Source organism: Erythranthe guttata, chromosome 2, assembly GCF_056151865.1.
Source record: "Erythranthe guttata isolate IM_541 chromosome 2, IM_541, whole genome shotgun sequence".
NCBI classification, from domain to species: domain Eukaryota; kingdom Viridiplantae; phylum Streptophyta; class Magnoliopsida; order Lamiales; family Phrymaceae; genus Erythranthe; species Erythranthe guttata.
The window spans coordinates 15,741,057-15,748,124 of record NC_142534.1 but is presented as its reverse complement, the minus strand read 5'-3'; positions in this window follow the sequence as shown (position 1 = coordinate 15,748,124).

Genomic DNA, 7,068 nt, shown 5'->3' with positions numbered 1-7,068 from the left:
TAGTATTAGGAATATGATTAACATTAGGATTATTGGAATTAGAATTATAATTAAGATTAGAATTAGAATTAACATTAGCATCATTAGTATTAAAATTATTAGGCTTATGATTAGTGTTAGGAATAGGATTATGATTATGATTATGATTCGAACTATGATTAGTGTTATGAATAGAATTAGGAATACGATAAGGATTTGGATAATATTAGAATTACAATCATAATTAGCATATTTAGATTATCATTAGCATCAAAATTAGTATTAGCAATAACATTAACAATATTAACATATTAGTATTAGTAACATTATTAATAATATAATTAGTATTAATATTAGTATTAGTAATAGTATTAGTATTGGTATTAGTATTAGTATTAGTATTAGTATTGGTATTAATATTAGTATTAGTATAAATATTAGTATTAACATAAGTATAAGTATCCGTATCAATATTATTATCGATACATGTATAAGTACCACAATATGTATCAGTACCACAATATGTATCAGTACCAATATCAGTATCATTATTAGTATCGGTATCAGTATCAGTATCAGTATCAATATTGGTATCGATATCAGTTTCTGTATATATGTATATGTATCATTAGCATTCGATCATTAGCAATAAAATTAGTTTTAGCATTTATATTAGTATTAGTAATGATATTAGTATTAATATTACTATTAGTAATAGTATTAGTATTAATATCAGTATAAGTATCCATATCAGTATTAGTATCGATATCAGTACCAATATCAGTATAAGTATCAGTATCGGTATCAGTATCAGTATCAGTATCAATATTAGTATCGGTATCAGTATCAGTATTAGTATCAGTGTATGTATCAGTATCGGTATCAGTTTCAGTATCAATATAAGTATGAGTATCAATATTAGTATCAATTTCAGTATCAATATCAGTATTAGTATCAATATTAATATTAGTATCAATATTATTAGTATAATATTAGTATTAGTATTACTATTTTTATAGCATCAGTATCAGTATGAGTAAAAATATTAGTATCAGTATTTGTATGAGTATCAGTATTAGTAATAGTATTAGTATTAATATTAATATTAATATTACTATAAGTATGCATATGACTATCAACATCATTATCAGTATTAACATCAGTATCAATATCAATATCAGTATCAGTGTCAGTATCACTATCACTATCGGTATCAGTATCAATATCAGTAAGTATTAGTATTAGTATTAGTATTAGTATTAGTAATAATATTATACTAATTATACTGATATGAATACTAATATTGATACTAATACTGATATTGATACTGAAATTGATACTAATATTGATACTCATATTAGTATTAATATTACTATTTTTATCAGCATGAGTATCAGTATGAGTAACAATATTAGTATATGTATTAATATGAGTATCATTATTAGTAATAGTATTAGTATTAATATTAATATTTATGAGTATCAATATGACTATCAACATCATTATCAGTATTAACATCAGTATCAGTATCAATATCAGTATCAGTATCAGCATCACTATCACTATCACTATCACTATCAGTATTTGTATCAATATCAGTAAGTATTAGTATTAGTATTAGTATTAGTTATTAGTATAAGTATTAGTATTAGTATTAGTATAAGTATTAGTATTAGTATTAGTATTAGTATTAGAATTAGTATTAGTATTAGCATTAGTATTAGTATTAGTATTAGTATTAGTATTAGTATTAGTATTAGTATTAGTATTAGTATTAGAATTAATATTAGACTATTAGTATTAGTATTAGTATTAGTATTAGTATTAGTATTAGCTTTAATATTAGTATTAGTATTAGTATTAGTATTAGTATTAGTATTAGTATTAGTATTAGTATTAATATTAGTATTAGTATTAATATTAGTATTAGTATTAATATTAGTATTAGTATTAGTATTAGTATTAGTATTGATATCAGTATTAGTATCAGTATTAGTTAGTATCAGTATTGGTATTAGTATGTGTATCGATATTAATTAGTATCAGTATTAGTATGGATATTAATTAGTATAAGTATTAGTATCGATATTAATATCAATATTGGTATCCATATTGGTATCGGTATTGATATCAGCATTGGTATCAATAAAGGCATATACATCTTATCTCTTTTGCAATATTTAAGTTGTATTGTTGTTTGAGTAATGTGCATCACTAATTAAACGCGGTTAGTAATAAACTTACAGGTTATTTGAATATTTATTGTGTTACTTCTCTGCTACCGTGTTTGTTGTTAAGTTAGTTATTTTGCAAAAGATTGACACTGTGTAGTAGGTTGCATTCACCTCGAAATAGAGTTATACCATATGTTTTAAGTGATTTCACTTAATCTTCATATCGTGTTTGCGCGCTTCACGTTTTCTTCGTTGTAATATTTAATTTAATTTCATATGTTAAAACTCTGAATTAAGAGATAAAGTTTATGATTTTTTTATTTCCTTCCATTTTGTTTTACTTGAATTGGTGTTGTTATAAAGAGATAGTCGTTTACATATTATTATTTTTCTCATTTTAAAACTGACCTCCGTGCAACGCACGGGTGAAGAACTAGTTATTTTAAAAACTAATTAGTATATAATTATAACATACATAATACCAATTTTACGTCTCAGAATTACAAAATGCATTCAAAAGTTAATAAGAAATCGCAACTCAGTTGAATATTATTTATTTTTAAGAAAGTAAACTCAAAATTATATTTCTAACAAAGATTACCTCCACGTGAATTAATATGATATTAATCTATTTCACAATGACTATTCTACCCTCTCTCTAAGCATGAATTTGCATGTGATGAGTTATTGAATTTTGAAGTATCACCTTTCCAACCACTTTGCATTAATCATTTACTAATACCAAATCGCATTTATAATTAGAATTTAATACCTAAACATATGATATGTTCCTCAACAGTGACGGACATGAAAAAAAACATTTCAGGTAAACTTTACATATATTTTGTAAATTTGGGTTTTGGCCCCCCGTCTTTTTGTAAATATGATTTTTAGTCCTTTCAATGTTTTTTTTATTTTTCTCGATATTCTTATATAAATTTATATAATGTTTCGTATTTATCATTACAATATAAATACCATAGTTCAGAACTAAATTTAAAAAGTTTTATATGGTCAAATTATTGAAAAATTACTTATTTATCCTTGTTTATTCAAAGAGCTCAGAGTCAAGAAAAAAAAAACAAAACAAAACAATTGGCGCGCTGTCCTGTGGGAAAGCAAGTGTAGGGCCAGAGGGGGCATGGCCTCCTCAAATTTTAATTTTTTTTTTTACTATTATATATGCATGTATAGTTTTTTGTCTTTGCATTGTCCTCCTATAATAAATGGATCTAACAAGTAGGATAAAGAAATTACAAGTTGTGACTTCGAAGTAATGGCGATTCCAACCTTGGGAAGTGATAAACCCGAGACATCCTCAATTGTAAAAACATTGTATTACGCCTCTATATCTATTAAGTCCGTCAACTTTTTAATTATTTAGTGCACCTAAAGTCCAAATAAATGCAAAAAAAAAATACTAATTTTTTTTTTCCTATCTTCTGATTTTGAAAAAAAAAATCTGAATTTTTCCGAACTCTCAAAAAATTAAGTCTATCATGCAGTTACATCTTAGATTCATTGAACAGTCATTATTTTCATTAATTTTTTTTACTTTATATTTTAATACATATTCGACACCAAATGATAAAATCCTAACTTCACCACTAGCGCTGTCATCGAATTCCCGTAAATCCATATATATATATATATATATATATATATATATATATATATATATATACTATACACACGTTTAATTAGTGATCATATAATTCATATACATACATGCACAATAGAATTGCGGGGTTGAGGTAATTGACCGGAGAGATAGGCGGTCGGCGGGTGGCTATGATTGAAAAAAAAAACGTGTATTAAATAAGAATTCTAATTTTTTTTTTTTTTTTTGAGTAAAAATAAGAATTTAATTAGATAAAGGAATTGGTGGATTGATATGATTGGGTAATGAGAATTAGCTATTTATAATATATTAGTAAATGATTTTTAATTTAATAAAATCATTTCATCACTTAAAAGTCCAATGCGCAATTTCAACATTCAATGTGAATTCCTAAATAATCTCAATTTTCAATTATTCAACCATTTCATTTTTTTCAAGTTATATGTTAGCCAGATTAGTCACTATCTATGTGGGTCGAACAAAATGTTATTTGTAACAAGTAGTTTTCTTGGTCGATTAATTGGTCACATTTTATTCATGAAAATGGAATAAGACGTACAATATATAATAATTGTCCTAGCTCTACATTGTCTTTTATTTCATTTCTTCTGGAACAATTACAAACATGTGTTTTGAATTTTGATTATGGATCTAATGTGAGAAAGAACATTCAATGTGAATTTCTGAATAATCTCGATTTTCAATTATTCAACTATTTCATTTTTCCAAGTACAATGTTAGCGAGATTATAAGTCACTATCTATACGTGTCAAACAAAAATGTTATTTGTAACAAGTAGTTTTCTTGGTCGGTTAATTTTGTCCCATTTTATTCATGAAAATGGAATAAGACACCATTGTATTACATCATAAGAAAACTCACCTCCCCTAATAAATTTTCCTGTTCAAAACCGCAGTTAATTGAGTAGTTAGAAACAATGAGACGTTAAATAGTAATAAATAAATAAATAATAGAAATGTAAATTAGTAATTTATGCAGCATATACAGTAGAACCTCGATAAATTAATACCCGATAAATTAATAACCTCGCTTAAATAATAAATTTTCCCGGTCCCGACTCGGGGACAACGTGCTAAATTAATAATTTGCTAAATTTATAAGATAATACACATTCGGAAATTTTAATAAGCCCCATATAATATATAAATTAATAATGCATAAAAAAATTTCTTAAATTACATGGTACAGTGCATATTTTATAGATCTATGAAGGCTTAATAAAATATAATTTAATTCTCGTTTGTTTCTTGTAGAAGTTCACATTACCATCAATCTCGTCCCTCACTTTTCCTAACATGGTTAGAACTTTCGGTATAGTTTTCTCATAACTCAACATAAATCGTTCTATACCATTACTGTTTTAAGAGCTTCCGTTCGTGAAACGGGCTCTATAGTGCATTGAACGAATGGTACAATGAATAATATACACATAATTAAAAAAAAAATGTATTTATTGAAAATAATAATAAAAGTAATTTCATAAATTAATAAGTTATTAATTAATGTATAAATTAATAATTATTAATTTATCGATAAGTTAATATTTCGCTAAATTAATGAAATTTTGATGGTCCCAACTGTATTAATTTATAGAGGTTTAACTGTATCTATCTACCCACTGTTAAAATTATTATGACTATGTAGGTGAAGTGTGTCTCTCAATGTACGACAATTACCATTTTCATGTAATTTATAGTAAATTGGAATGCACCTAAGTTGCAGAATGCTAAATATGTGAACATAAATTAAATAATTAATGTGAAGATAGAAAAAATTGTAAGATAATTTATTGCTGTGCTAAAGTGAGCGGTGTTACGTACAAATTATTGCTGGGGTATTTTTAGTAATTTTCATTTATTTTAGGAATGATTTGATTTCGAATTATTAAGCCATAGTCCAAATATCTGAAATTATACAATATTACATGTGAAACTCATTTATTACCTCACGACCGCTTTCGTTGTTAGAGTTTATTATTTAAATTAAAATAAAATAATATTAAAATAAGGTGGGGGTGAGAATCGGAATGAATTTTTTTATTCCGATTTCCGATATTCTTCGATTTTTCCGGATTGGAATTGAAATTGTAAAAAAAAACTATTTGAAATTTCCAATCCGATTTAACTTTCGAGATTTCCGATTTTTTTTTCCAAAAAATACACCAATATATATGGTTCGTGATATGCTATACCTGGTGTAACACATCGGGTGGTTTTGAATCATAAATCTATATAAATAAATAACCACAAAACACACATACACATGAGTTTTTGTGTTGGTGTTTAGATTAGTGGTTCAAGATCACCAAATATATTATATCGGGTGTAACATCTACAAAACTGTATATATTCATATAATGTTGAAATATTTCAAATATCTACGAAACATTTGGAAACGCAATAAATACCGAAATTTTGAAAATTTTGGAATTGAAATTAAAATTGCGGTTAGATTTAAATGTTGATTTGGATGAACCAATTGTCACCTTTAAATTGTGGGAAGCGTGTCTACCCTAATTAGGGTTGGAACACTATTTTTTCCTTGCATGCATGTGACTCTACTATACATGTTATAGCCGAGGTTTAAGTACACTATATTTTTTTTTTCATGGTAGTCCTTAACAAGAAACTATGCTTCTCTTTTAGTCCTTTTTCTTAATTGGAAGAAAAAAATAAAATAATTGACATTTATGGGGAGAAAAAAATGATGTGTGACAATATTCCAACTCCCACTTTTAATTCTTCATCTCAAATGAACCTCTTGCTATTGTGCACTACTTGCCAAATGTTGGCGCGTGAATCTTGGTTCCAGCAAAAATCCTCCACCGACGTTCAAGTCAGTTATCGAACACTGAAGATTGCATATTCACAAGTGTATTAGTGAATAATTAATCTCATATATACCGCTAATCACGAGGATTGGACGGTTGGTATTTATACCTAGGGTTAATTTCCCATGAGCGCGGGCCATCACTAGCGTGGAGTTTGCAAAAGCTTTTGGAAATAAAATACGAATATACGATCTTATTCGGCTTATAGTATATGTTTGACTGTCTATATACACAATTTTTCTTTCGTTTCTCATAAATAAGGTTTTCTTTAATATAGATTTATGGTGTAAAATTAGTTGGTGTAAGCATCAACTAAAATTGGTTGTTTCGGCCCTCGATATATTGGGCTTGAGCCCACAATTTTGAATTTAGGGCTATCCATTATAACTATTGGACTTGAATATGGGTCACTATTTTGGAAACATGCCTCTCTATAATAATTT